This window comes from Denticeps clupeoides, unplaced genomic scaffold (assembly GCF_900700375.1).
Source record: "Denticeps clupeoides unplaced genomic scaffold, fDenClu1.1, whole genome shotgun sequence".
Lineage (NCBI taxonomy): Eukaryota > Metazoa > Chordata > Actinopteri > Clupeiformes > Denticipitidae > Denticeps > Denticeps clupeoides.
Genome location: NW_021630118.1, coordinates 100,300 through 128,149, shown reverse-complemented (window position 1 = coordinate 128,149; position 27,850 = coordinate 100,300). Strand labels below are relative to the sequence as shown.

Below are 27,850 nucleotides of genomic sequence, written 5' to 3'. Positions count from 1 at the left end.
AATATTTAGAGAGCAAATGCTTAGTTACCCTAATTGCATTTTCCAAGAGGCTGGTAACTTGTGGAGGTGCATGATTAAAGTATTCTTAGTTTGTGTAGCAAAGTAAGAAGAATAATTTGATTGGTGTCAAGAGTCATAGGAACATCATGAAGTGGGCAGGTCAATGCAGGAAAAGGGGCGTGGTTCCAGGCAGTGTGTTTATTCCACATGGTGATGTCACTGTCTGGGTCTCTGTTAAGGTACTGGCAGCAATCTTCTGCCATTTCATTATAGTTCATGCTTTTTTGGAAGGGGAAATTTCATTCTCAAATATGTGGTCTTCCCAGACTGTGGTTGTACCTCTGCATTTTGCTAGTGCTGACTCCTACAAAGTCCCCATATGTGGGCATCTAGACTGCATCATTCCTGATAGCGACAGACTGCGTTTACACTCTCACAAGCATTTTGTTCACAACTAAACCACAAACACAATTGTCTGCGTAGAGTCAGTCCTAGAGTCAGCTAAAGAAATGTACAGCAGCTTCAGATCTTCTAATCTTACCAAATGATTGAGATTGTCCACTACATGAGCAACTTCATTAATACATTGACACCAGTTGCATTTGGAAAAGTTTCTGATCTTCTTATGGTCTTTATCCCTGTGTGTTTGCTTTGAAAATAAAATAAATATTTAAAATTTGGCACAGCAACTCCCTTTTCCCAAGGAACCCTAGTTCCTATTTGTCAATCAAAAAAAGTTGAAAATATGGAGCACTTCACTGATTTGTGTGTCATCCCTTTACAAGTTCCATGCTAATCTTGGTACAACATCTTCCTAGTCCCAAGTGACTCTTTGTCTAATTAAAAAAGAACAAAATACGGAACGCTTCACAATTTTAGTATATGTGCAGCCGTAGCAAGCACATCAACCAGCTTCTCAGCTGCCACTTATAATACTGACCATATCATTGTTCTGCTCACCAAGACCTTGTATGGAGTATTGTGTAAAAATGTGATAAAATATTTAGAGAGCAAATGATTAGTTACCCTAATTGCATTTTCCAAGAGGCTGTTAACTTGTAGAGGTGCATGATTAAAGTGTGGTCAGTTTGTGTAGCAAAGAAAGATGAATAATTTGATTGGTGTCAAGAGTCATGGGAACATCACAAAGTGGGCAGGTCAATGCAGGAAAGGGGCGTGGTTCCAGTCAGTGTGTTTATTCCATGTGGTGATGTCACTGTCTGGGTCTCTGTTAAGGTACTGGCAGCAATCTTCTGCCATTTCATTATAGTTCATGCTTTTTTGGAAGGGGAAATTTCATTCTAAAATTGGTGGTCTTCCCAGACTGAGTTTGTACCTCTGCATTTTGCTAGTGCTGACTCCTACAAAGTCCTCATATGTGGGCATCTAGACTGCATCATTCCTGATAGCGGCAGACTGCGTTTACCCTCTCACAAGCATGTTGTTCACAACTAAACCACAAACACAATTGTCTGTGTAGAGTCAGGCCTAGAGTCAGCTAAAGAAATGTACAGTAGCTTCAGTTCTTCTTATCTTACCAAATGATTGAGATTGTCCACTACATGAGCAACTTCATTAATACATTGACACCAGTTGCAGTTGGACATGTTTCTGATCTTCTTGTGGTATTCATCCCTGTGTGTTTGCTTTGAAAATAAAAAAAACTGAACATTTGGAATTTGGTACAGCATCTCCCTTTTCCCAAGGAACCCTAGTTCCTATTTGTCAATCAAAAGAAGTTGAAAATATGGAGCACTTCACTGATTTGTGTGTCATCCCTTTACAAGTTCCATGCTAATCTTTGTACAACATCTTCCTAGTACCAAGTGACTCTTTGTCTAATTAAAAAAGAACAAAATATGGAACGCTTCACGGATTTGCGTGTCATCCTTTCGCAGGGGCCATGCTAATCTTCTCTGTATCGATCCAATTTTAGTATATGTGCAGCCGTAGCAAGCACATCAACAAGCTTCTCGGCTGCCACTTATAATACTGACCAAATCATTGTTCTGCTCACCAAGACCTTGTATGGAGTATTGTGTAAAAATTTGATAAAATATTTAGAGAGCAAATGCTTAGTTACCCTAATTGCATTTTCCAAGAGGCTGGTAACTTGTGGAGGTGCATGATTAAAGTATTCTTAGTTTGTGTAGCAAAGTAAGAAGAATAATTTGATTGGTGTCAAGAGTCATAGGAACATCATGAAGTGGGCAGGTCAATGCAGGAAAAGGGGCGTGGTTCCAGGCAGTGTGTTTATTCCACATGGTGATGTCACTGTCTGGGTCTCTGTTAAGGTACTGGCAGCAATCTTCTGCCATTTCGTTATAGTTCATGCTTTTTTGGAAGGGGAAATTTCATTCTCAAATATGTGGTCTTCCCAGACTGTGGTTGTACCTCTGCATTTTGCTAGTGCTGACTCCTACAAAGTCCCCATATGTGGGCATCTAGACTGCATCATTCCTGATAGCGACAGACTGCGTTTACACTCTCACAAGCATTTTGTTCACAACTAAACCATAAACACAATTGTCTGCGTAGAGTCAGTCCTAGAGTCAGCTAAAGAAATGTACAGCAGCTTCAGATCTTCTAATCTTACCAAATGATTGAGATTGTCCACTACATGAGCAACTTCATTAATACATTGACACCAGTTGCATTTGGAAAAGTTTCTGATCTTCTTATGGTCTTTATCCCTGTGTGTTTGCTTTGAAAATAAAATAAATATTTAAAATTTGGCACAGCAACTCCCTTTTCCCAAGGAACCCTAGTTCCTATTTGTCAATCAAAAAAAGTTGAAAATATGGAGCACTTCACTGATTTGTGTGTCATCCCTTTACAAGTTCCATGCTAATCTTGGTACAACATCTTCCTAGTCCCAAGTGACTCTTTGTCTAATTAAAAAAGAACAAAATACGGAACGCTTCACAATTTTAGTATATGTGCAGCCGTAGCAAGCACATCAACCAGCTTCTCAGCTGCCACTTATAATACTGACCATATCATTGTTCTGCTCACCAAGACCTTGTATGGAGTATTGTGTAAAAATGTGATAAAATATTTAGAGAGCAAATGATTAGTTACCCTAATTGCATTTTCCAAGAGGCTGTTAACTTGTAGAGGTGCATGATTAAAGTGTGGTCAGTTTGTGTAGCAAAGAAAGATGAATAATTTGATTGGTGTCAAGAGTCATGGGAACATCACAAAGTGGGCAGGTCAATGCAGGAAAGGGGCGTGGTTCCAGTCAGTGTGTTTATTCCATGTGGTGATGTCACTGTCTGGGTCTCTGTTAAGGTACTGGCAGCCATCTTCTGCCATTTCATTATAGTTCATGCTTTTTTGGAAGGGGAAATTTCATTCTCAATTATAAGGTCTTCACAGACTGAGGTTGTACCTTTGCATTTTGCTAGTTTTGACTCCTACAAAATCCCAATATGTGGGCATCTAGACTGCATCATTCCTGATAGCGACAGACTGCGTTTACCCTCTCACAAGCATGTTGTTCAAAACTAAACCACAAACACAATTGTCTGTGTAGTCAGTCCTAGTGTCAGCTAAAGAAATCTACAGCAGCTTCAGTTTTTCTTATCATACGAAATGATTGAGATTGTCCACTACATGAGCAACTTCATTAATATATTGACACCAGATGCAGTTGGACATGTTTCTGATCTTCTTATGGAGTTCATCCTTGTGTTTTTGCTTTGAAAAAAAAAAAACTAAACATTTGGAATTTGGCACAGCATCTCCCTTTTCCTAAGGAACCCTAGTTCCTATTTGTCAATCAAAAAAAGTTGAAAATATGGAGCACTTCACTGATTTGTGTGTCATCCCTTTACAAGTTCCATGCTAATCTTGGTACAACATCTTCCCAGTCCCAAGTGACTCTTTGTCTAATTAAAAAAGAACAAAATATGGAATGCTTCACGGATTTGCGTGTCTTCCTTTCGCAGGGGCCATGCTAAACTTCTCTGTATCGATCCAATTTTAGTATATGTGCAGCCGTAGCAAGCACATCAACAAGCTTCTCAGCTGCCACTTATAATACTGACCATATCATTGTTCTGCTCACCAAGACCTTGTATGGAGTATTGTGTAAAAATGTGATAAAATATTTGGAGAGCAAATGCTTAGTTACCATAATTGCATTTTCCAAGAGGCTGGTAACTTGTGGAGGTGCATGATTAAAGTATTCTTAGTTTGTGTAGCAAAGTAAGAAGAATAATTTGATTGGTGTCAAGAGTCATAGGAACATCATGAAGTGGGCAGGTCAATGCAGGAAAGGGGCGTGGTTCCAGGCAGTTTGTTTATTACACGTGGTGATGTCACTGTCTGGGTATCTGTTAAGGTACTGGCAGCAATCTTCTGCCATTTCATTATAGTTCATGCTTTTTTGGAAGGGGAAATTTCATTCTCAAATATGTGGTCTTCCCAGACTGTGGTTGTACCTCTGCATTGGACTCCTACAAAGTCCCCATATGTGGGCATCTAGACTGCATCATTCCTGATAGCGGCAGACTGCGTTTACCCTCTTACAAGCATGTTGTTCAAAACTAAACCACAAACACAATTGTCTGCGTTGAGTCAGGCCTAGAGTCAGCTAAAGAAATGTACAGCAGCTTCAGATCTTCTAATCAAACCAAATGATTGAGATTGTCCACTACATGAACAACTTCATCAATACATTGACACCAGTTGCAGTTGGAAAAGTTTCTGATCTTCTTATGGTCTTTATCCCTGTGTGTTTGCTTTGAAAATAAAATAAACATTTGAAATTTGCACAGCATCTCCCTTTTCCTAAGGAACCCTAGTTCCTATTTGTCAATCAAAAAAAGTTGAAAATATGGAGCACTTCACTGATTTGTGTGTCATCTTTTGCAAGTTCCATGCTAATCTTGGTACAACCTCTTCCTAGTCCCAAGTGACTCTTTGTCTAATTAAAAAAAGAACAAAATATGGAACGCTTCACGAATGTGCGTGTCATCCTTTCGCAGGGGCCATGCTAATCTTCTCTGTATCGATCCAATTTTAGTATATGTGCAGCCGTAGCAAGCACATCAACCAGCTTCTCAGCTGCCACTTATAATACTGACCATATCATTGTTCTGCTCACCAAGACCTTGTATGGAGTATTGTGTAAAAATGTGATAAAATATTTGGAGAGCAAATGCTTAGTTACCCTAATTGCATTTTGCAAGAGGCTGGTAACTTGTGGAGGTGCATGATTAAAGTGTGGTCAGTTTGTGTAGAAAAGAAAGAAGAATAATTTGATTGGTGTCAAGAGTCATGGGAACATCACAAAGTGGGCAGGTCAATGCAGGAAAAGGGGCGTGGTTCCAGGCAGTGTGTTTATTCCATGTGGTGATGTCACTGTCTGGGTCTCTGTTAAGGTACTGGCAGCCATCTTCTGCCATTTCATTATAGTTCATGCTTTTTTGGAAGGGGAAATTTCATTCTCAATTATAAGGTCTTCACAGACTGAGGTTGTACCTCTGCATTTTGCTAGTTTTGACTCCTACAAAATCCCAATATGTGGGCATCTAGACTGCATGATTGAGATTGTCCACTACATGAACAACTTCATCAATACATTGACACCAGTTGCAGTTTGAAAAGTTTCTGATCTTCTTATGGTCTTTATCGCTGTGTGTTTGCTTTGAAAATAAAAGAAACATTTGGAATTTGTCACAGCATCTTCCTTTTCCTAAGGAACCCTAGTTCCTATTTGTCAATCAAAAAAAGTTGAAAATATGGAGCACTTCACTAATTTGTGGGTCATCCTTTTGCAAGTTCCATGCTAATCTTGGTACAACATCTTCCTAGTCCCAAGTGACTCTTTGTCTAATTAAAAAAGAACAAAATATGGAACGCTTCACGAATTTGCGTGTCATCCTTTCGCAGGGGCCATGCTAATCTTCTCTGTATCGATCCAATTTTAGTATATGTGCAGCCGTAGCAAGCACATCAACAAGCTCCTCCGCTGCCACTTATAATACTGACCATATCATTGTTCTGCTCACCAAGACCTTGTATGGAGTATTGTGTAAAAATGTGATAAAATATTTGGAGAGCAAATGCTTAGTTACCCTAAATGCAATTTCCAAGAGGCTGGTAACTTGTGGAGGTGCATCATTAAAGTATGGTCAGTTTGTGTAGCAAAGAAAGAAGAATAATTTGATTGGTGTCAAGAGTCAAAGGAACATCACAAAGTGGGCAGGTCAATGCAGGAAAGGGGCGTGGTTCCAGGCAGTGTGTTTATTCCACGTGGTGATGTCACTGTCTGGGTCTCTGTTAAGGTACTGGCAGCCATCTTCTGCCATTTCATTATAGTTCATGCTTTTTTGGAAGGGGAAATTTCATTCTCAAATATGTGGTCTTCCCAGACTGAGGTGGGACCTTTGCATTTTGCTAGTTTGACTCCTACAAAATCCCAATATGTGGGCATCTAGACTGCATCATTCCTGATAGCGGCAGACTGCGTTTACCCTCTTACAAGCATGTTGTTCAAAACTAAACCACAACCTAATTGTCTGCGTAGAGTACGTCCTAGAGTCAGCTAAAGAAATGTACAGCAGCTTCAGTACTTCTTATCATACGAAATGATTGAGATTGTCCACTACATGAGCAACTTCATTAATACCTTGACACCAGTTGCAGTTGGATATGTTTCTGACCTTCTTATGGTATTCATCCCTGTGTGTTTGCTTTGAAAATAAAAAAAACTGAACATTTGGAATTTGGCACAGCATCTCCCTTTTCCCAAGGAACCCTAGTTCCTATTTGTCAATCAAAAAAAGTTGAAAATATGGAGCACTTCACTGATTTGTGTGTCATCCCTTTACAAGTTCCATGCTAATCTTGGTACAACATCTTCCTAGTACCAAGTGACTCTTTGTCTAATTAAAAAAGAACAAAATATGGAACGCTTCACGGATTTGCGTGTCATCCTTTCGCAGGGGCCATGCTAATCTTCTCTGTATCGATCCAATTTTAGTATATGTGCAGCCGTAGCAAGCACATCAACAAGCTTCTCGGCTGCCACTTATAATACTGACCAAATCATTGTTCTGCTCACCAAGACCTTGTATGGAGTATTGTGTAAAAATTTGATAAAATATTTAGAGAGCAAATGCTTAGTTACCCTAATTGCATTTTCCAAGAGGCTGGTAACTTGTGGAGGTGCATGATTAAAGTATTCTTAGTTTGTGTAGCAAAGTAAGAAGAATAATTTGATTGGTGTCAAGAGTCATAGGAACATCATGAAGTGGGCAGGTCAATGCAGGAAAGGGGCGTGGTTCCAGGCAGTGTGTTTATTCCACGTGGTGATGTCACTGTCTGGGTCTCTGTTAAGGTACTGGCAGCAATCTTCTGCCATTTCATTATAGTTCATGCTTTTTTGGAAGGGGAAATTTCATTCTCAAATATGTGGTCTTCCCAGACTGTGGTTGTACCTCTGCATTTTGCTAGTGCTGACTCCTACAAAGTCCCCATATGTGGGCATCTAGACTGCATCATTCCTGATAGCGACAGACTGCGTTTACCCTCTCACAAGCATGTTGTTCACAACTAAACCACAAACACAATTGTCTGCGTAGAGTCAGTCCTAGAGTCAGCTAAAGAAATGTACAGCAGCTTCAGTTCTTCTTATCATACCAAATGATTGAGATTGTCCACTACATGAGCAACTTCATTAATACATTGACACCAGTTGCAGTTGGAAATGTTTCTGATCTTCTTATGGTCTTTATCCCTGTGTGTTTGCTTTGAAAATAAAAAAAACTGAACATTTGGAATTTGGCACAGCATCTCCCTTTTCCCAAGGAACCCTAGTTCCTATTTGTCAATCAAAAAAAGTTGAAAATATGGAGCACTTCACTGATTTGTGTGTCATCCCTTTACAAGTTCCATGCTAATCTTGGTACAACATCTTCCTAGTCCCAAGTGACTCTTTGTCTAATTAAAAAAGAACAAAATATGGAACGCTTCACGGATTTGCGTGTCATCCTTTCGCAGGGGCCATGCTAATCTTCTCTGTATCGATCCAATTTTAGTATATGTGCAGCCGTAGCAAGCACATCAACAAGCTTCTCAGGCTGCCACTTATAATACTGACCATATCATTGTTCTGCTCACCAAGACCTTGTATGGAGTATTGTGTAAAAATGTGATAAAATATTTGGAGAGCAAATGCTTAGTTACCCTAATTGCATTTTCCAAGAGGCTGTTAACTTGTGGAGGTGCATGATTAAAGTGTGGTCAGTTTGTGTAGCAAAGAAAGAAGAATAATTTGATTGGTGTCAAGAGTCATAGGAACATCACAAAGTGGGCAGGTCAATGCAGGAAAGGGGCGTGGTTCCAGGCAGTGTGTTTATTCCACGTGGTGATGTCACTGTCTGGGTCTCTGTTAAGGTACTGACAGCAATCTTCTGCCATTTCATTATAGTTCATGATTTTTTGGAAGGGGAAATTTCATTCTCAAATATGTGGTCTTCCCAGACTGAGGTTGTACCTTTGCATTTTGCTAGTGCTGACTCCTACAAAGTCCCCATATGTGGGCATCTAGACTGCATCATTCCTGATAGCGACAGACTGCGTTTACCCTCTCACAAGCATGTTGTTCACAACTAAACCACAAACACAATTGTCTGTGTAGAGTCAGGCCTAGAGTCAGCTAAAGAAATGTACAGCAGCTTCAGTACTTCTTATCATTACCAAATGATTGAGATTGTCCACTACATGAGCAACTTCATTAATACTATTGACACCAGATTGCAGTTGGACATGTTTCTGATCTTCTTATGGTAGTTCATCCTGTGTGTTTTGCTTTGAAAAAAAAAAAAACTAAACATTTGGAATTTGGCACAGCATCTCCCTTTTCCTAAGGAACCCTAGTTCCTATTTGTCAATCAAAAAAAGTTGAAAATATGGAGCACTTCACTGATTTGTGTGTCATCCCTTTACAAGTTCCATGCTAATCTTGGTACAACATCTTCCTAGTCCCAAGTGACTCTTTGTCTAATTAAAAAAGAACAAAATATGGAACGCTTCACGGATTTGCGTGTCATCCTTTCGCAGGGGCCATGCTAATCTTCTCTGTATCGATCCAATTTTAGTATATGTGCAGCCGTAGCAAGCACATCAACAAGCTTCTCAGCTGCCACTTATAATACTGACCATATCATTGTTCTGCTCACCAAGACCTTGTATGGAGTATTGTGTAAAAATGTGATAAAATATTTGGAGAGCAAATGCTTAGTTACCCTAATTGCATTTTCCAAGAGGCTGGTAACTTGTGGAGGTGCATGATTAAAGTATTCTTAGTTTGTGTAGCAAAGTAAGAAGAATAATTTGATTGGTGTCAAGAGTCATAGGAACATCATGAAGTGGGCAGGTCAATGCAGGAAAGGGGCGTGGTTCCAGGCAGTTTGTTTATTCCACGTGGTGATGTCACTGTCTGGGTCTCTGTTAAGGTACTGGCAGCAATCTTCTGCCATTTCATTATAGTTCATGCTTTTTTGGAAGGGGAAATTTCATTCTCAAATATGTGGTCTTCCCAGACTGAGGTTGTACCTCTGCATTTTGCTAGTGCTGACTCCTACAAAGTCCCCATATGTGGGCATCTAGACTGCATCATTCCTGATAGCGGCAGACTGCGTTTACCCTCTTACAAGCATGTTGTTCACAACTAAACCACAAACACAATTGTCTGCGTAGAGTCAGGCCTAGAGTCAGCTAAAGAAATGTACAGCAGCTTCAGATCTTCTAATCATACCAAATGATTGAGATTGTCCACTACATGAGCAACTTCATTAATACATTGACACCAGTTGCAGTTGGAAAAGTTTCTGATCTTCTTATGGTCTTTATCCCTGTGTGTTTGCTTTGAAAATAAAATAAACATTTGAAATTTGCACAGCATCTCCCTTTTCCTAAGGAACCCTAGTTCCTATTTGTCAATCAAAAAAAGTTGAAAATATGGAGCACTTCACTGATTTGTGTGTCATCCTTTTGCAAGTTCCATGCTAATCTTGGTACAACATCTTCCTAGTCCCAAGTGACTCTTTGTCTAATTAAAAAAGAACAAAATATGGAACGCTTCACGGATTTGCGTGTCATCCTTTCGCAGGGGCCATGCTAATCTTCTCTGTATCGATCCAATTTTAGTATATGTGCAGCCGTAGCAAGCACATCAACCAGCTTCTCAGCTGCCACTTATAATACTGACCATATCATTGTTCTGCTCACCAAGACCTTGTATGGAGTATTGTGTAAAAATGTGATAAAATATTTGGAGAGCAAATGCTTAGTTACCCTAATTGCATTTTCCAAGAGGCTGGTAACTTGTGGAGGTGCATGATTAAAGTGTGGTCAGTTTGTGTAGCAAAGAAAGATGAATAATTTGATTGGTGTCAAGAGTCATGGGAACATCACAAAGTGGGCAGGTCAATGCAGGAAAGGGGCGTGGTTCCAGGCAGTGTGTTTATTCCACGTGGTGATGTCACTGTCTGGGTCTCTGTTAAGGTACTGGCAGCAATCTTCTGCCATTTCATTATAGTTCATGCTTTTTTGGAAGGGGAAATTTCATTCTCAAATATGTGGTCTTCCCAGACTGAGGTTGTACCTCTGCATTTTGCTAGTGCTGACTCCTACAAAGTCCCCATATGTGGGCATCTAGACTGCATCATTCCTGATAGCGGCAGACTGCGTTTACCCTCTCACAAGCATGTTGTTCACAACTAAACCACAAACACAATTGTCTGTGTAGAGTCAGGCCTAGAGTCAGCTAAAGAAATGTACAGCAGCTTCAGTTCTTCTTATCTTACCAAATGATTGAGATTGTCCACTACATGAGCAACTTCATTAATACATTGACACCAGATGCAGTTGGAAATGTTTCTGATCTTCTTATGGTCTTTATCCCTGTGTGTTTGCTTTGAAAATAAAAAAAACTGAACATTTGGAATTTGGCACAGCATCTCCCTTTTCCTAAGGAACCCTAGTTCCTATTTGTCAATCAAAAAAAGTTGAAAATATGGAGCACTTCACTGATTTGTGTGTCATCCTTTTACAAGTTCCATGCTAATCTTGGTACAACATCTTCCTAGTCCCAAGTGACTCTTTGTCTAATTAAAAAAGAACAAAATATGGAACGCTTCACGGATTTGCGTGTCATCCTTTCGCAGGGGCCATGCTAATCTTCTCTGTATCGATCCAATTTTAGTATATGTGCAGCCGTAGCAAGCACATCAACAAGCTTCTCAGCTGCCACTTATAATACTGACCATATCATTGTTCTGCTCACCAAGACCTTGTATGGAGTATTGTGTAAAAATGTGATAAAATATTTGGAGAGCAAATGCTTAGTTACCCTAATTGCATTTTCCAAGAGGCTGGTAACTTGTGGAGGTGCATGATTAAAGTATGGTCAGTTTGTGTAGCAAAGAAAGAAGAATAATTTGATTGGTGTCAAGAGTCATAGGAACATCACAAAGTGGGCAGGTCAATGCAGGAAAGGGGCGTGGTTCCAGGCAGTGTGTTTATTCCACGTGGTGATGTCACTGTCTGGGTCTCTGTTAAGGTACTGGCAGCCATCTTCTGCCATTTCATTATAGTTCATGCTTTTTTGGAAGGGGAAATTTCATTCTCAAATATGTGGTCTTCCCAGACTGAGGTTGTACCTCTGCATTTTGCTAGTGCTGACTCCTACAAAGTCCCCATATGTGGGCATCTAGACTGCATCATTCCTGATAGCGGCAGACTGCGTTTACCCTCTCACAAGCATGTTGTTCACAACTAAACCACAAACACAATTGTCTGTGTAGAGTCAGTCCTAGAGTCAGCTAAAGAAATGTACAGCAGCTTCAGTTCTTCTTATCATACCAAATGATTGAGATTGTCCACTACATGAGCAACTTCATTAATACATTGACACCAGTTGCAGTTGGAAATGTTTCTGATCTTCTTATGGTCTTCATCCCTGTGTGTTTGCTTTGAAAATAAAAAAAAAAACATTTGGAATTTGGCACAGCATCTCCCTTTTCCCAAGGAACCCTAGTTCCTATTTGTCAATCAAAAAAAGTTGAAAATATGGAGCACTTCACTGATTTGTGTGTCATCCCTTTACAAGTTCCATGCTAATCTTGGTACAACATCTTCCTAGTCCCAAGTGACTCTTTGTCTAATTAAAAAAGAACAAAATATGGAACGCTTCACGGATTTGCGTGTCATCCTTTCGCAGGGGCCATGCTAATCTTCTCTGTATCGATCCAATTTTAGTATATGTGCAGCCGTAGCAAGCACATCAACCAGCTTCTCAGCTGCCACTTATAATACTGACCATATCATTGTTCTGCTCACCAAGACCTTGTATGGAGTATTGTGTAAAAATGTGATAAAATATTTGGAGAGCAAATGCTTAGTTACCCTAATTGCATTTTCCAAGAGGCTGGTAACTTGTGGAGGTGCATGATTAAAGTAGTGGTCAGTTTGTGTAGCAAAGAAAGAAGAATAATTTGATTGGTGTCAAGAGTCATAGGGAACATCACAAAGTGGGCAGGTCAATGCAGGAAAGGGGCGTGGTTCCAGGCAGTGTGTTTATTCCACGTGGTGATGTCACTGTCTGGGTCTCTGTTAAGGTACTGACAGCAATCTTCTGCCATTTCATTATAGTTCATGCTTTTTTGGAAGGGGAAATTTCATTCTCAAATATGTGGTCTTCCCAGACTGTGGTTGTACCTCTGCATTTTGCTAGTGCTGACTCCTACAAAGTCCCCATATGTGGGCATCTAGACTGCATCATTCCTGATAGCGACAGACTGCGTTTACCCTCTCACAAGCATGTTGTTCAAAACTAAACCACAAACACAATTGTCTGTGTAGAGTCAGTCCTAGAGTCAGCTAAAGAAATGTACAGCAGCTTCAGTTCTTCTTATCATACCAAATGATTGAGATTGTCCACTACATGAGCAACTTCATTAATACATTGACACCAGATGCAGTTGGAAATGTTTCTGATCTTCTTATGGAGTTCATCCTTGTGTGTTTGCTTTGAAAATAAAAAAAAACTGAACATTTGGAATTTGGCACAGCATCTCCCTTTTCCTAAGGAACCCTAGTTCCTATTTGTCAATCAAAAAAAGTTGAAAATATGGAGCACTTCACTGATTTGTGTGTCATCCTTTTGCAAGTTCCATGCTAATCTTGGTACAACATCTTCCTAGTCCCAAGTGACTCTTTGTCTAATTAAAAAAGAACAAAATATGGAACGCTTCACGGATTTGCGTGTCATCCTTTCGCAGGGGCCATGCTAATCTTCTCTGTATCGATCCAATTTTAGTATATGTGCAGCCGTAGCAAGCACATCAACCAGCTTCTCAGCTGCCACTTATAATACTGACCATATCATTGTTCTGCTCACCAAGACCTTGTATGGAGTATTGTGTAAAAATGTGATAAAATATTTGGAGAGCAAATGCTTAGTTACCCTAATTGCATTTTCCAAGAGGCTGGTAACTTGTGGAGGTGCATGATTAAAGTATGGTCAGTTTGTGTAGCAAAGAAAGAAGAATAATTATGATTGGTGTCAAGAGTCATAGGAACATCACAAAGTGGGCAGGTCAATGCAGGAAAGGGGCGTGGTTCCAGGCAGTGTGTTTATTCCACGTGGTGATGTCACTGTCTGGGTCTCTGTTAAGGTACTGACAGCAATCTTCTGCCATTTCATTATAGTTCATGCTTTTTTGGAAGGGGAAATTTCATTCTCAAATATGTGGTCTTCCCAGACTGAGGTTGTACCTTTGCATTTTGCTAGTGCTGACTCCTACAAAGTCCCCATATGTGGGCATCTAGACTGCATCATTCCTGATAGCGACAGACTGCGTTTACCCTCTCACAAGCATGTTGTTCACAACTAAACCACAAACACAATTGTCTGTGTAGAGTCAGGCCTAGAGTCAGCTAAAGAAATGTACAGCAGCTTCAGTTCTTCTTATCATACCAAATGATTGAGATTGTCCACTACATGAGCAACTTCATTAATACATTGACACCAGATGCAGTTGGAAATGTTTCTGATCTTCTTATGGAGTTCATTCTTGTGTGTTTGCTTTGAAAATAAAAAAAACTAACATTTGGAATTTGGCACAGCATCTCCCTTTTCCTAAGGAACCCTAGTTCCTATTTGTCAATCAAAAAAAGTTGAAAATATGGAGCACTTCACTGATTTGTGTGTCATCCCTTTACAAGTTCCATGCTAATCTTGGTACAACATCTTCCTAGTCCCAAGTGACTCTTTGTCTAATTAAAAAAGAACAAAATATGGAACGCTTCACGGATTTGCGTGTCATCCTTTCGCAGGGGCCATGCTAATCTTCTCTGTATCGATCCAATTTTAGTATATGTGCAGCCGTAGCAAGCACATCAACAAGCTTCTCAGCTGCCACTTATAATACTGACCATATCATTGTTCTGCTCACCAAGACCTTGTATGGAGTATTGTGTAAAAATGTGATCAAATATTTGGAGAGCAAATGCTTAGTTACCCTAATTGCATTTTCCAAGAGGCTGGTAACTTGTGGAGGTGCATGATTAAAGTGTGGTCAGTTTGTGTAGCAAAGTAAGAAGAATAATTTGATTGGTGTCAAGAGTCATAGGAACATCATGAAGTGGGTAGGTCAATGCAGGAAAGGGGCGTGGTTCCAGGCAGTGTGTTTATTCCACTTGGTGATGTCACTGTCTGGGTCTCTGTTAAGGTACTGACAGCAATCTTCTGCCATTTCATTATAGTTCATGCTTTTTTGGAAGGGGAAATTTCATTCTCAAATATGTGGTCTTCCCAGACTGAGGTTGTACCTCTGCATTTTGCTAGTGCTGACTCCTACAAAGTCCCCATATGTGGGCATCTAGACTGCATCATTCCTGATAGCGACAGACTGCGTTTACCCTCTCACAAGCATGTTGTTCACAACTAAACCACAAACACAATTGTCTGTGTAGAGTCAGTCCTAGAGTCAGCTAAAGAAATGTACAGCAGCTTCAGTATCTTCTTATCATACCAAATGATTGAGATTGTCCACTACATGAGCAACTTCATTAATACATTGACACCAGATTGCAGTTGGAAATGTTTCTGATCTTCTTATGGTAGTTCATCCTGTGTGTTTGCTTTGAAAATAAAAAAAACTGAACATTTGGAATTTGGCACAGCATCTCCCTTTTCCTAAGGAACCCTAGTTCCTATTTGTCAATCAAAAAAAGTTGAAAATATGGAGCACTTCACTGATTTGTGTGTCATCCTTTTGCAAGTTCCATGCTAATCTTGGTACAACATCTTCCTAGTCCCAAGTGACTCTTTGTCTAATTAAAAAAGAACAAAATATGGAACGCTTCACGGATTTGCGTGTCATCCTTTCGCAGGGGCCATGCTAATCTTCTCTGTATCGATCCAATTTTAGTATATGTGCAGCCGTAGCAAGCACATCAACCAGCTTCTCAGCTGCCACTTATAATACTGACCATATCATTGTTCTGCTCACCAAGACCTTGTATGGAGTATTGTGTAAAAATGTGATAAAATATTTGGAGAGCAAATGCTTAGTTACCCTAATTGCATTTTCCAAGAGGCTGGTAACTTGTGGAGGTGCATGATTAAAGTAGTGGTCAGTTTGTGTAGCAAAGAAAGAAGAATAATTTGATTGGTGTCAAGAGTCATAGGAACATCACAAAGTGGGCAGGTCAATGCAGGAAAGGGGCGTGGTTCCAGGCAGTGTGTTTATTCCACGTGGTGATGTCACTGTCTGGGTCTCTGTTAAGGTACTGGCAGCAATCTTCTGCCATTTCATTATAGTTCATGCTTTTTTGGAAGGGGAAATTTCATTCTCAAATATGTGGTCTTCCCAGACTGAGGTTGTACCTCTGCATTTTGCTAGTGCTGACTCCTACAAAGTCCCCATATGTGGGCATCTAGACTGCATCATTCCTGATAGCGGCAGACTGCGTTTACCCTCTCACAAGCATGTTGTTCACAACTAAACCACAAACACAATTGTCTGTGTAGAGTCAGTCCTAGAGTCAGCTAAAGAAATGTACAGCAGCTTCAGTTCTTCTTATCATACCAAATGATTGAGATTGTCCACTACATGAGCAACTTCATTAATACATTGACACCAGATTGCAGTTGGAAATGTTTCTGATCTTCTTATGGTAGTTCATCCTGTGTGTTTGCTTTGAAAATAAAAAAACTGAACATTTGGAATTTGGCACAGCATCTCCCTTTTCCCTAAGGAACCCTAGTTCCTATTTGTCAATCAAAAAAAGTTGAAAATATGGAGCACTTCACTGATTTGTGTGTCATCCCTTTACAAGTTCCATGCTAATCTTGGTACAACATCTTCCTAGTCCCAAGTGACTCTTTGTCTAATTAAAAAAGAACAAAATATGGAACGCTTCACGGATTTGCGTGTCATCCTTTCGCAGGGGCCATGCTAATCTTCTCTGTATCGATCCAATTTTAGTATATGTGCAGCCGTAGCAAGCACATCAACCAGCTCCTCCGCTGCCACTTATAATACTGACCATATCATTGTTCTGCTCACCAAGACCTTGTATGGAGTATTGTGTAAAAATGTGATAAAATATTTGGAGAGCAAATGCTTAGTTACCCTAATTGCATTTTCCAAGAGGCTGGTAACTTGTGGAGGTGCATGATTAAAGTATGGTCAGTTTGTGTAGCAAAGTAAGAAGAATAATTTGATTGGTGTCAAGAGTCATAGGAACATCACAAAGTGGGCAGGTCAATGCAGGAAAGGGGCGTGGTTCCAGGCAGTGTGTTTATTCCACGTGGTGATGTCACTGTCTGGGTCTCTGTTAAGGTACTGACAGCAATCTTCTGCCATTTCATTATAGTTCATGCTTTTTTGGAAGGGGAAATTTCATTCTCAAATATGTGGTCTTCCCAGACTGTGGTTGTACCTCTGCATTTTGCTAGTGCTGACTCCTACAAAGTCCCCATATGTGGGCATCTAGACTGCATCATTCCTGATAGCGACAGACTGCGTTTACCCTCTCACAAGCATGTTGTTCACAACTAAACCACAAACACAATTGTCTGTGTAGAGTCAGTCCTAGAGTCAGCTAAAGAAATGTACAGCAGCTTCAGTTCTTCTTATCATACCAAATGATTGAGATTGTCCACTACATGAGCAACTTCATTAATACATTGACACCAGATTGCAGTTGGAAATGTTTCTGATCTTCTTATGGTAGTTCATCCTGTGTGTTTTGCTTTGAAAATAAAAAAAACTGAAACATTTGGAATTTGGCACAGCATCTCCCTTTTCCTAAGGAACCCTAGTTCCTATTTGTCAATCAAAAAAAGTTGAAAATATGGAGCACTTCACTGATTTGTGTGTCATCCTTTTACAAGTTCCATGCTAATCTTGGTACAACATCTTCCTAGTCCCAAGTGACTCTTTGTCTAATTAAAAAAGAACAAAATATGGAACGCTTCACGGATTTGCGTGTCATCCTTTCGCAGGGGCCATGCTAATCTTCTCTGTATCGATCCAATTTTAGTATATGTGCAGCCGTAGCAAGCACATCAACCAGCTTCTCAGCTGCCACTTATAATACTGACCATATCATTGTTCTGCTCACCAAGACCTTGTATGGAGTATTGTGTAAAAATGTGATAAAATATTTGGAGAGCAAATGCTTAGTTACCCTAATTGCATTTTCCAAGAGGCTGGTAACTTGTGGAGGTGCATGATTAAAGTAGTGGTCAGTTTGTGTAGCAAAGAAAGAAGAATAATTTGATTGGTGTCAAGAGTCATAGGAACATCACAAAGTGGGCAGGTCAATGCAGGAAAGGGGCGTGGTTCCAGGCAGTGTGTTTATTCCACGTGGTGATGTCACTGTCTGGGTCTCTGTTAAGGTACTGGCAGCAATCTTCTGCCATTTCATTATAGTTCATGCTTTTTTGGAAGGGGAAATTTCATTCTCAAATATGTGGTCTTCCCAGACTGAGGTTGTACCTCTGCATTTTGCTAGTGCTGACTCCTACAAAGTCCCCATATGTGGGCATCTAGACTGCATCATTCCTGATAGCGGCAGACTGCGTTTACCCTCTCACAAGCATGTTGTTCACAACTAAACCACAAACACAATTGTCTGTGTAGAGTCAGTCCTAGAGTCAGCTAAAGAAATGTACAGCAGCTTCAGTTCTTCTTATCATACCAAATGATTGAGATTGTCCACTACATGAGCAACTTCATTAATACATTGACACCAGATTGCAGTTGGAAATGTTTCTGATCTTCTTATGGTAGTTCATCCTGTGTGTTTGCTTTGAAAATAAAAAAAACTGAACATTTGGAATTTGGCACAGCATCTCCCTTTTCCCAAGGAACCCTAGTTCCTATTTGTCAATCAAAAAAAGTTGAAAATATGGAGCACTTCACTGATTTGTGTGTCATCCTTTTACAAGTTCCATGCTAATCTTGGTACAACATCTTCCTAGTCCCAAGTGACTCTTTGTCTAATTAAAAAAGAACAAAATATGGAACGCTTCACGGATTTGCGTGTCATCCTTTCGCAGGGGCCATGCTAATCTTCTCTGTATCGATCCAATTTTAGTATATGTGCAGCCGTAGCAAGCACATCAACAAGCTTCTCAGCTGCCACTTATAATACTGACCATATCATTGTTCTGCTCACCAAGACCTTGTATGGAGTATTGTGTAAAAATGTGATAAAATATTTGGAGAGCAAATGCTTAGTTACCCTAATTGCATTTTCCAAGAGGCTGGTAACTTGTGGAGGTGCATGATTAAAGTATGGTCAGTTTGTGTAGCAAAGTAAGAAGAATAATTTGATTGGTGTCAAGAGTCATAGGAACATCACAAAGTGGGCAGGTCAATGCAGGAAAGGGGCGTGGTTCCAGGCAGTTTGTTTATTCCACGTGGTGATGTCACTGTCTGGGTCTCTGTTAAGGTACTGGCAGCAATCTTCTGCCATTTCATTATAGTTCATGCTTTTTTGGAAGGGGAAATTTCATTCTCAAATATGTGGTCTTCCCAGACTGAGGTGGGACCTCTGCATTTTGCTAGTGCTGACTCCTACAAAGTCCCCATATGTGGGCATCTAGACTGCATCATTCCTGATAGCGGCAGACTGCGTTTACCCTCTCACAAGCATGTTGTTCACAACTAAACCACAAACACAATTGTCTGTGTAGAGTCAGGCCTAGAGTCAGCTAAAGAAATGTACAGCAGCTTCAGTTCTTCTTATCATACCAAATGATTGAGATTGTCCACTACATGAGCAACTTCATTAATACATTGACACCAGATGCAGTTGGAAATGTTTCTGATCTTCTTATGGTAGTTCATCCTGTGTGTTTGCTTTGAAAATAAAAAAAACTAACATTTGGAATTTGTCACAGCATCTCCCTTTTCCTAAGGAACCCTAGTTCCTATTTGTCAATCAAAAAAAGTTGAAAATATGGAGCACTTCACTGATTTGTGTGTCATCCTTTTACAAGTTCCATGCTAATCTTGGTACAACATCTTCCTAGTCCCAAGTGACTCTTTGTCTAATTAAAAAAGAACAAAATATGGAACGCTTCACGGATTTGCGTGTCATCCTTTCGCAGGGGCCATGCTAATCTTCTCTGTATCGATCCAATTTTAGTATATGTGCAGCCGTAGCAAGCACATCAACAAGCTTCTCAGCTGCCACTTATAATACTGACCATATCATTGTTCTGCTCACCAAGACCTTGTATGGAGTATTGTGTAAAAATGTGATAAAATATTTGGAGAGCAAATGCTTAGTTACCCTAATTGCATTTTCCAAGAGGCTGGTAACTTGTGGAGGTGCATGATTAAAGTATGGTCTAGTTTGTGTAGCAAAGTAAGAAGAATAATTTGATTGGTGTCAAGAGTCATAGGAACATCACAAAGTGGGCAGGTCAATGCAGGAAAGGGGCGTGGTTCCAGGCAGTGTGTTTATTCCACGTGGTGATGTCACTGTCTGGGTCTCTGTTAAGGTACTGGCAGCAATCTTCTGCCATTTCATTATAGTTCATGCTTTTTTGGAAGGGGAAATTTCATTCTCAAATATGTGGTCTTCACAGACTGAGGTTGTACCTCTGCATTTTGCTAGTGCTGACTCCTACAAAGTCCCCATATGTGGGCATCTAGACTGCATCATTCCTGATAGCGGCAGACTGCGTTTACCCTCTCACAAGCATGTTGTTCACAACTAAACCACAAACACAATTGTCTGTGTAGAGTCAGGCCTAGAGTCAGCTAAAGAAATGTACAGCAGCTTCAGTTCTTCTTATCATACCAAATGATTGAGATTGTCCACTACATGAGCAACTTCATTAATACATTGACACCAGATGCAGTTGGAAATGTTTCTGATCTTCTTATGGAGTTCATCCTTGTGTTTTTGCTTTGAAAAAAAAAAAACTAAACATTTGGAATTTGGCACAGCATCTCCCTTTTCCTAAGGAACCCTAGTTCCTATTTGTCAATCAAAAAAAGTTGAAAATATGGAGCACTTCACTGATTTGTGTGTCATCCTTTTACAAGTTCCATGCTAATCTTGGTACAACATCTTCCTAGTCCCAAGTGACTCTTTGTCTAATTAAAAAAGAACAAAATATGGAACGCTTCACGGATTTGCGTGTCATCCTTTCGCAGGGGCCATGCTAATCTTCTCTGTATCGATCCAATTTTAGTATATGTGCAGCCGTAGCAAGCACATCAGCCAGCTTCTCAGCTGCCACTTATAATACTGACCATATCATTGTTCTGCTCACCAAGACCTTGTATGGAGTATTGTGTAAAAATGTGATAAAATATTTGGAGAGCAAATGCTTAGTTACCCTAATTGCATTTTCCAAGAGGCTGGTAACTTGTGGAGGTGCATGATTAAAGTATGGTCAGTTTGTGTAGCAAAGAAGAAGAATAATTTGATTGGTGTCAAGAGTCATAGGAACATCACAAAGTGGGCAGGTCAATGCAGGAAAGGGGCGTGGTTCCAGGCAGTGTGTTTATTCCACGTGGTGATGTCACTGTCTGGGTCTCTGTTAAGGTACTGACAGCAATCTTCTGCCATTTCATTTTAGTTCATGCTTTTTTGGAAGGGGAAATTTCATTCTCAAATATGTGGTCTTCCCAGACTGAGGTTGTACCTCTGCATTTTGCTAGTGCTGACTCCTACAAAGTCCCCATATGTGGGCATCTAGACTGCATCATTCCTGATAGCGACAGACTGCGTTTACCCTCTCACAAGCATGTTGTTCAAAACTAAACCACAAACACAATTGTCTGTGTAGAGTCAGGCCTAGAGTCAGCTAAAGAAATGTACAGCAGCTTCAGTTCTTCTTATCATACCAAATGATTGAGATTGTCCACTACATGAGCAACTTCATTAATACATTGACACCAGATGCAGTTGGAAATGTTTCTGATCTTCTTATGGAGTTCATTCCTTGTGTGTTTGCTTTGAAAATAAAAAAAACTGAACATTTGGAATTTGGCACAGCATCTCCCTTTTCCTAAGGAACCCTAGTTCCTATTTGTCAATCAAAAAAAGTTGAAAATATGGAGCACTTCACTGATTTGTGGGTCATCCTTTTACAAGTTCCATGCTAATCTTGGTACAACATCTTCCTAGTCCCAAGTGACTCTTTTTCTAATTAAAAAAGAACAAAATATGGAACGCTTCACGGATTTGCGTGTCATCCTTTCGCAGGGGCCATGCTAATCTTCTCTGTATCGATCCAATTTTAGTATATGTGCAGCCGTAGCAAGCACATCAACCAGCTTCTCAGCTGCCACTTATAATACTGACCATATCATTGTTCTGCTCACCAAGACCTTGTATGGAGTATTGTGTAAAAATGTGATAAAATATTTGGAGAGCAAATGCTTAGTTACCCTAATTGCATTTTCCAAGAGGCTGGTAACTTGTGGAGGTGCATGATTAAAGTATGGTCAGTTTGTGTAGCAAAGAAAGAAGAATAATTTGATTGGTGTCAAGAGTCATAGGAACATCACAAAGTGGGCAGGTCAATGCAGGAAAGGGGCGTGGTTCCAGGCAGTGTGTTTATTCCACGTGGTGATGTCACTGTCTGGGTCTCTGTTAAGGTACTGACAGCAATCTTCTGCCATTTCATTATAGTTCATGCTTTTTTGGAAGGGGAAATTTCATTCTCAAATATGTGGTCTTCCCAGACTGAGGTTGTACCTCTGCATTTTGCTAGTGCTGACTCCTACAAAGTCCCCATATGTGGGCATCTAGACTGCATCATTCCTGATAGCGGCAGACTGCGTTTACCCTCTTACAAGCATGTTGTTCACAACTAAACCACAAACACAATTGTCTGTGTAGAGTACGTCCTAGAGTCAGCTAAAGAAATGTACAGCAGCTTCAGTTCTTCTTATCTTACCAAATGATTGAGATTGTCCACTACATGAGCAACTTCATTAATACATTGACACCAGATGCAGTTGGAAATGTTTCTGATCTTCTTATGGTAGTTCATCCTGTGTGTTTTGCTTTGAAAATAAAAAAAACTGAACATTTGGAATTTGGCACAGCATCTCCCTTTTCCTAAGGAACCCTAGTTCCTATTTGTCAATCAAAAAAAGTTGAAAATATGGAGCACTTCACTGATTTGTGTGTCATCCTTTTACAAGTTCCATGCTAATCTTGGTACAACATCTTCCTAGTCCCAAGTGACTCTTTGTCTAATTAAAAAAGAACAAAATATGGAACGCTTCACGGATTTGCGTGTCATCCTTTCGCAGGGGCCATGCTAATCTTCTCTGTATCGATCCAATTTTAGTATATGTGCAGCCGTAGCAAGCACATCAACCATTTTCTCAGCTGCCACTTATAATACTGACCATATCATTGTTCTGCTCACCAAGACCTTGTATGGAGTATTGTGTAAAAATGTGATAAAATATTTGGAGAGCAAATGCTTAGTTACCCTAATTGCATTTTCCAAGAGGCTGGTAACTTGTGGAGGTGCATGATTAAAGTATGGTCAGTTTGTGTAGCAAAGTAAAGAAGAATAATTTGATTGGTGTCAAGAGTCATAGGAACATCACAAAGTGGGCAGGTCAATGCAGGAAAGGGGCGTGGTTCCAGGCAGTGTGTTTATTCCACGTGGTGATGTCACTGTCTGGGTCTCTGTTAAGGTACTGGCAGCAATCTTCTGCCATTTCATTATAGTTCATGCTTTTTTGGAAGGGGAAATTTCATTCTCAAATATGTGGTCTTCCCAGACTGAGGTTGTACCTCTGCATTTTGCTAGTGCTGACTCCTACAAAGTCCCCATATGTGGGCATCTAGACTGCATCATTCCTGATAGCGGACAGACTGCGTTTACCCTCTCACAAGCATGTTGTTCACAACTAAACCACAAACACAATTGTCTGTGTAGAGTCAGTCCTAGAGTCAGCTAAAGAAATGTACAGCAGCTTCAGTATCTTCTTATCATACCAAATGATTGAGATTGTCCACTACATGAGCAACTTCATTAATACATTGACACCAGATGCAGTTGGACATGTTTCTGATCTTCTTATGGTATTCATCCCTGTGTGTTTGCTTTGAAAATAAAAAAAAACTGAACATTTGGAATTTGGCACAGCATCTCCCTTTTCCTAAGGAACCCTAGTTCCTATTTGTCAATCAAAAAAATTTGAAAATATGGAGCACTTCACTGATTTGTGTGTCATCCTTTTACAAGTTCCATGCTAATCTTGGTACAACATCTTCCTAGTCCCAAGTGACTCTTTGTCTAATTAAAAAAGAACAAAATATGGAACGCTTCACGGATTTGCGTGTCATCCTTTCGCAGGGGCCATGCTAATCTTCTCTGTATCGATCCAATTTTAGTATATGTGCAGCCGTAGCAAGCACATCAACCAGCTTCTCAGCTGCCACTTATAATACTGACCAAATCATTGTTCTGCTCACCAAGACCTTGTATGGAGTATTGTGTAAAAATGTGATAAAATATTTGGAGAGCAAATGCTTAGTTACCCTAATTGCATTTTCCAAGAGGCTGGTAACTTGTGGAGGTGCATGATTAAAGTATGGTCAGTTTGTGTAGCAAAGTAAGAAGAATAATTTGATTGGTGTCAAGAGTCATAGGAACATCACAAAGTGGGCAGGTCAATGCAGGAAAGGGGCGTGGTTCCAGGCAGTGTGTTTATTCCACGTGGTGATGTCACTGTCTGGGTCTCTGTTAAGGTACTGGCAGCAATCTTCTGCCATTTCATTATAGTTCATGCTTTTTTGGAAGGGGAAATTTCATTCTCAAATATGTGGTCTTCCCAGACTGAGGTGGGACCTCTGCATTTTGCTAGTGCTGACTCCTACAAAGTCCCCATATGTGGGCATCTAGACTGCATCATTCCTGATAGCGGCAGACTGCGTTTACCCTCTTACAAGCATGTTGTTCACAACTAAACCACAAACACAATTGTCTGTGTAGAGTACGTCCTAGAGTCAGCTAAAGAAATGTACAGCAGCTTCAGTTCTTCTTATCTTACCAAATGATTGAGATTGTCCACTACATGAACAACTTCATCAATACATTGATACCAGATGCAGTTGGAAATGTTTCTGATCTTCTTATGGAGTTCATTCTTGTGTTTTTGCTTTGAAAATAAAAAAAACTAACATTTGGAATTTGGCACAGCATCTCCCTTTTCCTAAGGAACCCTAGTTCCTATTTGTCAATCAAAAAAAGTTGAAAATATGGAGCACTTCACTGATTTGTGTGTCATCCTTTACAAGTTCCATGCTAATCTTGGTACAACATCTTCCTCGTACCAAGTGACTCTTTGTCTAATTAAAAAAGAACAAATTATGGAACGCTTCACGGATTTGCGTGTCATCCTTTCGCAGGGGCCATGCTAATCTTCTCTGTATTGATCCAATTTTAGTCTATGTGCAGCCGTAGCAAGCACATCAACCAGCTTCTCAGCTGCCACTTATAATACTGACCATATCATTGTTCTGCTCACCAAGACCTTGTATGGAGTATTGTGTAAAAATGTGATCAAATATTTGGAGAGCAAATGCTTAGTTACCCTAATTGCATTTTCCAAGAGGCTGGTAACTTGTGGAGGTGCATGATTAAAGTGTGGTCAGTTTGTGTAGCAAAGTAAGAAGAATAATTTGATTGGTGTCAAGAGTCATAGGAACATCACAAAGTGGGCAGGTCAATGCAGGAAAGGGGCGTGGTTCCAGGCAGTGTGTTTATTCCACGTGGTGATGTCACTGTCTGGGTCTCTGTTAAGGTACTGACAGCAATCTTCTGCCATTTCATTATAGTTCATGCTTTTTTGGAAGGGGAAATTTCATTCTCAAATATGTGGTCTTCCCAGACTGAGGTTGTACCTTTGCATTTTGCTAGTGCTGACTCCTACAAAGTCCCCATATGTGGGCATCTAGACTGCATCATTCCTGATAGCGGCAGACTGCGTTTACCCTCTCACAAGCATGTTGTTCACAACTAAACCACAAACACAATTGTCTGTGTAGAGTCAGGCCTAGAGTCAGCTAAAGAAATGTACAGCAGCTTCAGTTCTTCTTATCATACCAAATGATTGAGATTGTCCACTACATGAGCAACTTCATTAATACATTGACACCAGATTGCAGTTGGAAATGTTTCTGATCTTCTTATGGTAGTTCATCCTGTGTGTTTGCTTTGAAAATAAAAAAAACTGAACATTTGGAATTTGGCACAGCATCTCCCTTTTCCTAAGGAACCCTAGTTCCTATTTGTCAATCAAAAAAAGTTGAAAATATGGAGCACTTCACTGATTTGTGTGTCATCCTTTTACAAGTTCCATGCTAATCTTGGTACAACATCTTCCTAGTCCCAAGTGACTCTTTGTCTAATTAAAAAAGAACAAAATATGGAACGCTTCACGGATTTGCGTGTCATCCTTTCGCAGGGGCCATGCTAATCTTCTCTGTATCGATCCAATTTTAGTATATGTGCAGCCGTAGCAAGCACATCAACCAGCTTCTCAGCTGCCACTTATAATACTGACCATATCATTGTTCTGCTCACCAAGACCTTGTATGGAGTATTGTGTAAAAATGTGATAAAATATTTGGAGAGCAAATGCTTAGTTACCCTAATTGCATTTTCCAAGAGGCTGGTAACTTGTGGAGGTGCATGATTAAAGTATGGTCTAGTTTGTGTAGCAAAGTAAGAAGAATAATTTGATTGGTGTCAAGAGTCATAGGAACATCACAAAGTGGGCAGGTCAATGCAGGAAAGGGGCGTGGTTCCAGGCAGTGTGTTTATTCCACGTGGTGATGTCACTGTCTGGGTCTCTGTTAAGGTACTGGCAGCAATCTTCTGCCATTTCATTATAGTTCATGCTTTTTTGGAAGGGGAAATTTCATTCTCAAATATGTGGTCTTCCCAGACTGAGGTTGTACCTCTGCATTTTGCTAGTGCTGACTCCTACAAAGTCCCCATATGTGGGCATCTAGACTGCATCATTCCTGATAGCGGCAGACTGCGTTTACCCTCTCACAAGCATGTTGTTCACAACTAAACCACAAACACAATTGTCTGTGTAGAGTCAGTCCTAGAGTCAGCTAAAGAAATGTACAGCAGCTTCAGTTCTTCTTATCATTACCAAATGATTGAGATTGTCCACTACATGAGCAACTTCATTAATACATTGACACCAGATGCAGTTGGAAATGTTTCTGATCTTCTTATGGTAGTTCATCCTGTGTGTTTGCTTTGAAAATAAAAAAACTAACATTTGGAATTTGGCACAGCATCTCCCTTTTCCTAAGGAACCCTAGTTCCTATTTGTCAATCAAAAAAAGTTGAAAATATGGAGCACTTCACTGATTTGTGTGTCATCCTTTACAAGTTCCATGCTAATCTTGGTACAACATCTTCCTAGTCCCAAGTGACTCTTTGTCTAATTAAAAAAGAACAAAATATGGAACGCTTCACGGATTTGCGTGTCATCCTTTCGCAGGGGCCATGCTAATCTTCTCTGTATCGATCCAATTTTAGTATATGTGCAGCCGTAGCAAGCACATCAACCAGCTTCTCAGCTGCCACTTATAATACTGACCATATCATTGTTCTGCTCACCAAGACCTTGTATGGAGTATTGTGTAAAAATGTGATAAATTATTTGGAGAGCAAATGCTTAGTTACCCTAATTGCATTTTCCAAGAGGCTGGTAACTTGTGGAGGTGCATGATTAAAGTATGGTCAGTTTGTGTAGCAAAGAAAGAAGAATAATTTGATTGGTGTCAAGAGTCATAGGAACATCACAAAGTGGGCAGGTCAATGCAGGAAAGGGGCGTGGTTCCAGGCAGTGTGTTTATTCCACGTGGTGATGTCACTGTCTGGGTCTCTGTTAAGGTACTGGCAGCAATCTTCTGCCATTTCATTATAGTTCATGCTTTTTTGGAAGGGGAAATTTCATTCTCAAATATGTGGTCTTCCCAGACTGAGGTTGTACCTCTGCATTTTGCTAGTGCTGACTCCTACAAAGTCCCCATATGTGGGCATCTAGACTGCATCATTCCTGATAGCGACAGACTGCGTTTACCCTCTCACAAGCATGTTGTTCACAACTAAACCACAAACACAATTGTCTGTGTAGAGTCAGGCCTAGAGTCAGCTAAAGAAATGTACAGCAGCTTCAGTTCTTCTTATCTTACCAAATGATTGAGATTGTCCACTACATGAGCAACTTCATTAATACATTGACACCAGATGCAGTTGGAAATGTTTCTGATCTTCTTATGGAGTTCATCCTTGTGTGTT

The 27,850-nt window shown here is 40.1% G+C and overlaps 46 non-coding genes across 46 annotated transcripts; 22 read left to right on the top strand and 24 right to left on the bottom strand.

The window, feature by feature from the left end:
• Nucleotides 1–276: 276 nt before the first annotated feature.
• Nucleotides 277–436, top strand: LOC114783989 (U1 spliceosomal RNA). Its single transcript, XR_003748738.1, has one exon. It is a non-coding gene; the product is annotated as a U1 spliceosomal RNA (small nuclear RNA).
• Nucleotides 437–1,853: 1,417 nt separating this feature from the next.
• On the bottom strand, nt 1,854–1,960 carry LOC114783902 (U6 spliceosomal RNA). The gene has a single exon (XR_003748657.1). It is a non-coding gene; the product is annotated as a U6 spliceosomal RNA (small nuclear RNA).
• Nucleotides 1,961–2,331: 371 nt separating this feature from the next.
• LOC114783988 (U1 spliceosomal RNA) lies at nt 2,332–2,491 on the top strand. Its single transcript, XR_003748737.1, has one exon. It is a non-coding gene; the product is annotated as a U1 spliceosomal RNA (small nuclear RNA).
• A 1,414-nt stretch (nt 2,492–3,905) lies between these two features.
• On the bottom strand, nt 3,906–4,012 carry LOC114783958 (U6 spliceosomal RNA). Its single transcript, XR_003748709.1, has one exon. It is a non-coding gene; the product is annotated as a U6 spliceosomal RNA (small nuclear RNA).
• Nucleotides 4,013–4,946: 934 nt separating this feature from the next.
• Nucleotides 4,947–5,053, bottom strand: LOC114783857 (U6 spliceosomal RNA). The gene has a single exon (XR_003748614.1). It is a non-coding gene; the product is annotated as a U6 spliceosomal RNA (small nuclear RNA).
• An 800-nt stretch (nt 5,054–5,853) lies between these two features.
• LOC114783845 (U6 spliceosomal RNA) lies at nt 5,854–5,960 on the bottom strand. Its single transcript, XR_003748602.1, has one exon. It is a non-coding gene; the product is annotated as a U6 spliceosomal RNA (small nuclear RNA).
• Nucleotides 5,961–6,330: 370 nt separating this feature from the next.
• LOC114783839 (U1 spliceosomal RNA) lies at nt 6,331–6,493 on the top strand. Its single transcript, XR_003748596.1, has one exon. It is a non-coding gene; the product is annotated as a U1 spliceosomal RNA (small nuclear RNA).
• A 415-nt stretch (nt 6,494–6,908) lies between these two features.
• LOC114783925 (U6 spliceosomal RNA) lies at nt 6,909–7,015 on the bottom strand. Its single transcript, XR_003748678.1, has one exon. It is a non-coding gene; the product is annotated as a U6 spliceosomal RNA (small nuclear RNA).
• A 370-nt stretch (nt 7,016–7,385) lies between these two features.
• LOC114783813 (U1 spliceosomal RNA) lies at nt 7,386–7,545 on the top strand. The gene has a single exon (XR_003748570.1). It is a non-coding gene; the product is annotated as a U1 spliceosomal RNA (small nuclear RNA).
• A 420-nt stretch (nt 7,546–7,965) lies between these two features.
• LOC114783901 (U6 spliceosomal RNA) lies at nt 7,966–8,072 on the bottom strand. The gene has a single exon (XR_003748656.1). It is a non-coding gene; the product is annotated as a U6 spliceosomal RNA (small nuclear RNA).
• A 371-nt stretch (nt 8,073–8,443) lies between these two features.
• Nucleotides 8,444–8,603, top strand: LOC114784007 (U1 spliceosomal RNA). The gene has a single exon (XR_003748756.1). It is a non-coding gene; the product is annotated as a U1 spliceosomal RNA (small nuclear RNA).
• A 424-nt stretch (nt 8,604–9,027) lies between these two features.
• LOC114783900 (U6 spliceosomal RNA) lies at nt 9,028–9,134 on the bottom strand. The gene has a single exon (XR_003748655.1). It is a non-coding gene; the product is annotated as a U6 spliceosomal RNA (small nuclear RNA).
• Nucleotides 9,135–9,504: 370 nt separating this feature from the next.
• LOC114783945 (U1 spliceosomal RNA) lies at nt 9,505–9,668 on the top strand. Its single transcript, XR_003748697.1, has one exon. It is a non-coding gene; the product is annotated as a U1 spliceosomal RNA (small nuclear RNA).
• Nucleotides 9,669–10,078: 410 nt separating this feature from the next.
• On the bottom strand, nt 10,079–10,185 carry LOC114783898 (U6 spliceosomal RNA). Its single transcript, XR_003748654.1, has one exon. It is a non-coding gene; the product is annotated as a U6 spliceosomal RNA (small nuclear RNA).
• A 370-nt stretch (nt 10,186–10,555) lies between these two features.
• Nucleotides 10,556–10,715, top strand: LOC114783810 (U1 spliceosomal RNA). The gene has a single exon (XR_003748567.1). It is a non-coding gene; the product is annotated as a U1 spliceosomal RNA (small nuclear RNA).
• A 420-nt stretch (nt 10,716–11,135) lies between these two features.
• On the bottom strand, nt 11,136–11,242 carry LOC114783924 (U6 spliceosomal RNA). The gene has a single exon (XR_003748677.1). It is a non-coding gene; the product is annotated as a U6 spliceosomal RNA (small nuclear RNA).
• Nucleotides 11,243–11,612: 370 nt separating this feature from the next.
• LOC114783809 (U1 spliceosomal RNA) lies at nt 11,613–11,772 on the top strand. The gene has a single exon (XR_003748566.1). It is a non-coding gene; the product is annotated as a U1 spliceosomal RNA (small nuclear RNA).
• A 418-nt stretch (nt 11,773–12,190) lies between these two features.
• On the bottom strand, nt 12,191–12,297 carry LOC114783897 (U6 spliceosomal RNA). Its single transcript, XR_003748653.1, has one exon. It is a non-coding gene; the product is annotated as a U6 spliceosomal RNA (small nuclear RNA).
• A 372-nt stretch (nt 12,298–12,669) lies between these two features.
• Nucleotides 12,670–12,829, top strand: LOC114783812 (U1 spliceosomal RNA). Its single transcript, XR_003748569.1, has one exon. It is a non-coding gene; the product is annotated as a U1 spliceosomal RNA (small nuclear RNA).
• Nucleotides 12,830–13,250: 421 nt separating this feature from the next.
• On the bottom strand, nt 13,251–13,357 carry LOC114783923 (U6 spliceosomal RNA). The gene has a single exon (XR_003748676.1). It is a non-coding gene; the product is annotated as a U6 spliceosomal RNA (small nuclear RNA).
• A 371-nt stretch (nt 13,358–13,728) lies between these two features.
• Nucleotides 13,729–13,888, top strand: LOC114783885 (U1 spliceosomal RNA). The gene has a single exon (XR_003748641.1). It is a non-coding gene; the product is annotated as a U1 spliceosomal RNA (small nuclear RNA).
• Nucleotides 13,889–14,307: 419 nt separating this feature from the next.
• LOC114783895 (U6 spliceosomal RNA) lies at nt 14,308–14,414 on the bottom strand. Its single transcript, XR_003748651.1, has one exon. It is a non-coding gene; the product is annotated as a U6 spliceosomal RNA (small nuclear RNA).
• A 370-nt stretch (nt 14,415–14,784) lies between these two features.
• On the top strand, nt 14,785–14,944 carry LOC114784006 (U1 spliceosomal RNA). Its single transcript, XR_003748755.1, has one exon. It is a non-coding gene; the product is annotated as a U1 spliceosomal RNA (small nuclear RNA).
• Nucleotides 14,945–15,366: 422 nt separating this feature from the next.
• Nucleotides 15,367–15,473, bottom strand: LOC114783894 (U6 spliceosomal RNA). Its single transcript, XR_003748650.1, has one exon. It is a non-coding gene; the product is annotated as a U6 spliceosomal RNA (small nuclear RNA).
• Nucleotides 15,474–15,844: 371 nt separating this feature from the next.
• Nucleotides 15,845–16,004, top strand: LOC114783808 (U1 spliceosomal RNA). The gene has a single exon (XR_003748565.1). It is a non-coding gene; the product is annotated as a U1 spliceosomal RNA (small nuclear RNA).
• Nucleotides 16,005–16,425: 421 nt separating this feature from the next.
• Nucleotides 16,426–16,532, bottom strand: LOC114783893 (U6 spliceosomal RNA). The gene has a single exon (XR_003748649.1). It is a non-coding gene; the product is annotated as a U6 spliceosomal RNA (small nuclear RNA).
• A 370-nt stretch (nt 16,533–16,902) lies between these two features.
• On the top strand, nt 16,903–17,062 carry LOC114783811 (U1 spliceosomal RNA). Its single transcript, XR_003748568.1, has one exon. It is a non-coding gene; the product is annotated as a U1 spliceosomal RNA (small nuclear RNA).
• A 423-nt stretch (nt 17,063–17,485) lies between these two features.
• LOC114783892 (U6 spliceosomal RNA) lies at nt 17,486–17,592 on the bottom strand. The gene has a single exon (XR_003748648.1). It is a non-coding gene; the product is annotated as a U6 spliceosomal RNA (small nuclear RNA).
• A 371-nt stretch (nt 17,593–17,963) lies between these two features.
• Nucleotides 17,964–18,123, top strand: LOC114783806 (U1 spliceosomal RNA). The gene has a single exon (XR_003748563.1). It is a non-coding gene; the product is annotated as a U1 spliceosomal RNA (small nuclear RNA).
• Nucleotides 18,124–18,544: 421 nt separating this feature from the next.
• LOC114783891 (U6 spliceosomal RNA) lies at nt 18,545–18,651 on the bottom strand. Its single transcript, XR_003748647.1, has one exon. It is a non-coding gene; the product is annotated as a U6 spliceosomal RNA (small nuclear RNA).
• Nucleotides 18,652–19,021: 370 nt separating this feature from the next.
• On the top strand, nt 19,022–19,181 carry LOC114783837 (U1 spliceosomal RNA). Its single transcript, XR_003748594.1, has one exon. It is a non-coding gene; the product is annotated as a U1 spliceosomal RNA (small nuclear RNA).
• Nucleotides 19,182–19,600: 419 nt separating this feature from the next.
• LOC114783890 (U6 spliceosomal RNA) lies at nt 19,601–19,707 on the bottom strand. The gene has a single exon (XR_003748646.1). It is a non-coding gene; the product is annotated as a U6 spliceosomal RNA (small nuclear RNA).
• Nucleotides 19,708–20,657: 950 nt separating this feature from the next.
• On the bottom strand, nt 20,658–20,764 carry LOC114783921 (U6 spliceosomal RNA). Its single transcript, XR_003748674.1, has one exon. It is a non-coding gene; the product is annotated as a U6 spliceosomal RNA (small nuclear RNA).
• A 369-nt stretch (nt 20,765–21,133) lies between these two features.
• LOC114784004 (U1 spliceosomal RNA) lies at nt 21,134–21,293 on the top strand. The gene has a single exon (XR_003748753.1). It is a non-coding gene; the product is annotated as a U1 spliceosomal RNA (small nuclear RNA).
• Nucleotides 21,294–21,714: 421 nt separating this feature from the next.
• On the bottom strand, nt 21,715–21,821 carry LOC114783889 (U6 spliceosomal RNA). The gene has a single exon (XR_003748645.1). It is a non-coding gene; the product is annotated as a U6 spliceosomal RNA (small nuclear RNA).
• A 370-nt stretch (nt 21,822–22,191) lies between these two features.
• LOC114783934 (U1 spliceosomal RNA) lies at nt 22,192–22,355 on the top strand. The gene has a single exon (XR_003748686.1). It is a non-coding gene; the product is annotated as a U1 spliceosomal RNA (small nuclear RNA).
• A 417-nt stretch (nt 22,356–22,772) lies between these two features.
• Nucleotides 22,773–22,879, bottom strand: LOC114783920 (U6 spliceosomal RNA). Its single transcript, XR_003748673.1, has one exon. It is a non-coding gene; the product is annotated as a U6 spliceosomal RNA (small nuclear RNA).
• A 371-nt stretch (nt 22,880–23,250) lies between these two features.
• LOC114783815 (U1 spliceosomal RNA) lies at nt 23,251–23,410 on the top strand. The gene has a single exon (XR_003748572.1). It is a non-coding gene; the product is annotated as a U1 spliceosomal RNA (small nuclear RNA).
• Nucleotides 23,411–23,833: 423 nt separating this feature from the next.
• Nucleotides 23,834–23,940, bottom strand: LOC114783919 (U6 spliceosomal RNA). The gene has a single exon (XR_003748672.1). It is a non-coding gene; the product is annotated as a U6 spliceosomal RNA (small nuclear RNA).
• A 370-nt stretch (nt 23,941–24,310) lies between these two features.
• On the top strand, nt 24,311–24,474 carry LOC114783823 (U1 spliceosomal RNA). The gene has a single exon (XR_003748580.1). It is a non-coding gene; the product is annotated as a U1 spliceosomal RNA (small nuclear RNA).
• Nucleotides 24,475–24,888: 414 nt separating this feature from the next.
• On the bottom strand, nt 24,889–24,995 carry LOC114783953 (U6 spliceosomal RNA). The gene has a single exon (XR_003748704.1). It is a non-coding gene; the product is annotated as a U6 spliceosomal RNA (small nuclear RNA).
• A 370-nt stretch (nt 24,996–25,365) lies between these two features.
• LOC114783896 (U1 spliceosomal RNA) lies at nt 25,366–25,525 on the top strand. Its single transcript, XR_003748652.1, has one exon. It is a non-coding gene; the product is annotated as a U1 spliceosomal RNA (small nuclear RNA).
• A 421-nt stretch (nt 25,526–25,946) lies between these two features.
• On the bottom strand, nt 25,947–26,053 carry LOC114783888 (U6 spliceosomal RNA). Its single transcript, XR_003748644.1, has one exon. It is a non-coding gene; the product is annotated as a U6 spliceosomal RNA (small nuclear RNA).
• Nucleotides 26,054–26,424: 371 nt separating this feature from the next.
• LOC114783805 (U1 spliceosomal RNA) lies at nt 26,425–26,584 on the top strand. Its single transcript, XR_003748562.1, has one exon. It is a non-coding gene; the product is annotated as a U1 spliceosomal RNA (small nuclear RNA).
• A 418-nt stretch (nt 26,585–27,002) lies between these two features.
• Nucleotides 27,003–27,109, bottom strand: LOC114783887 (U6 spliceosomal RNA). The gene has a single exon (XR_003748643.1). It is a non-coding gene; the product is annotated as a U6 spliceosomal RNA (small nuclear RNA).
• A 370-nt stretch (nt 27,110–27,479) lies between these two features.
• On the top strand, nt 27,480–27,639 carry LOC114784003 (U1 spliceosomal RNA). Its single transcript, XR_003748752.1, has one exon. It is a non-coding gene; the product is annotated as a U1 spliceosomal RNA (small nuclear RNA).
• Nucleotides 27,640–27,850: the final 211 nt, after the last annotated feature.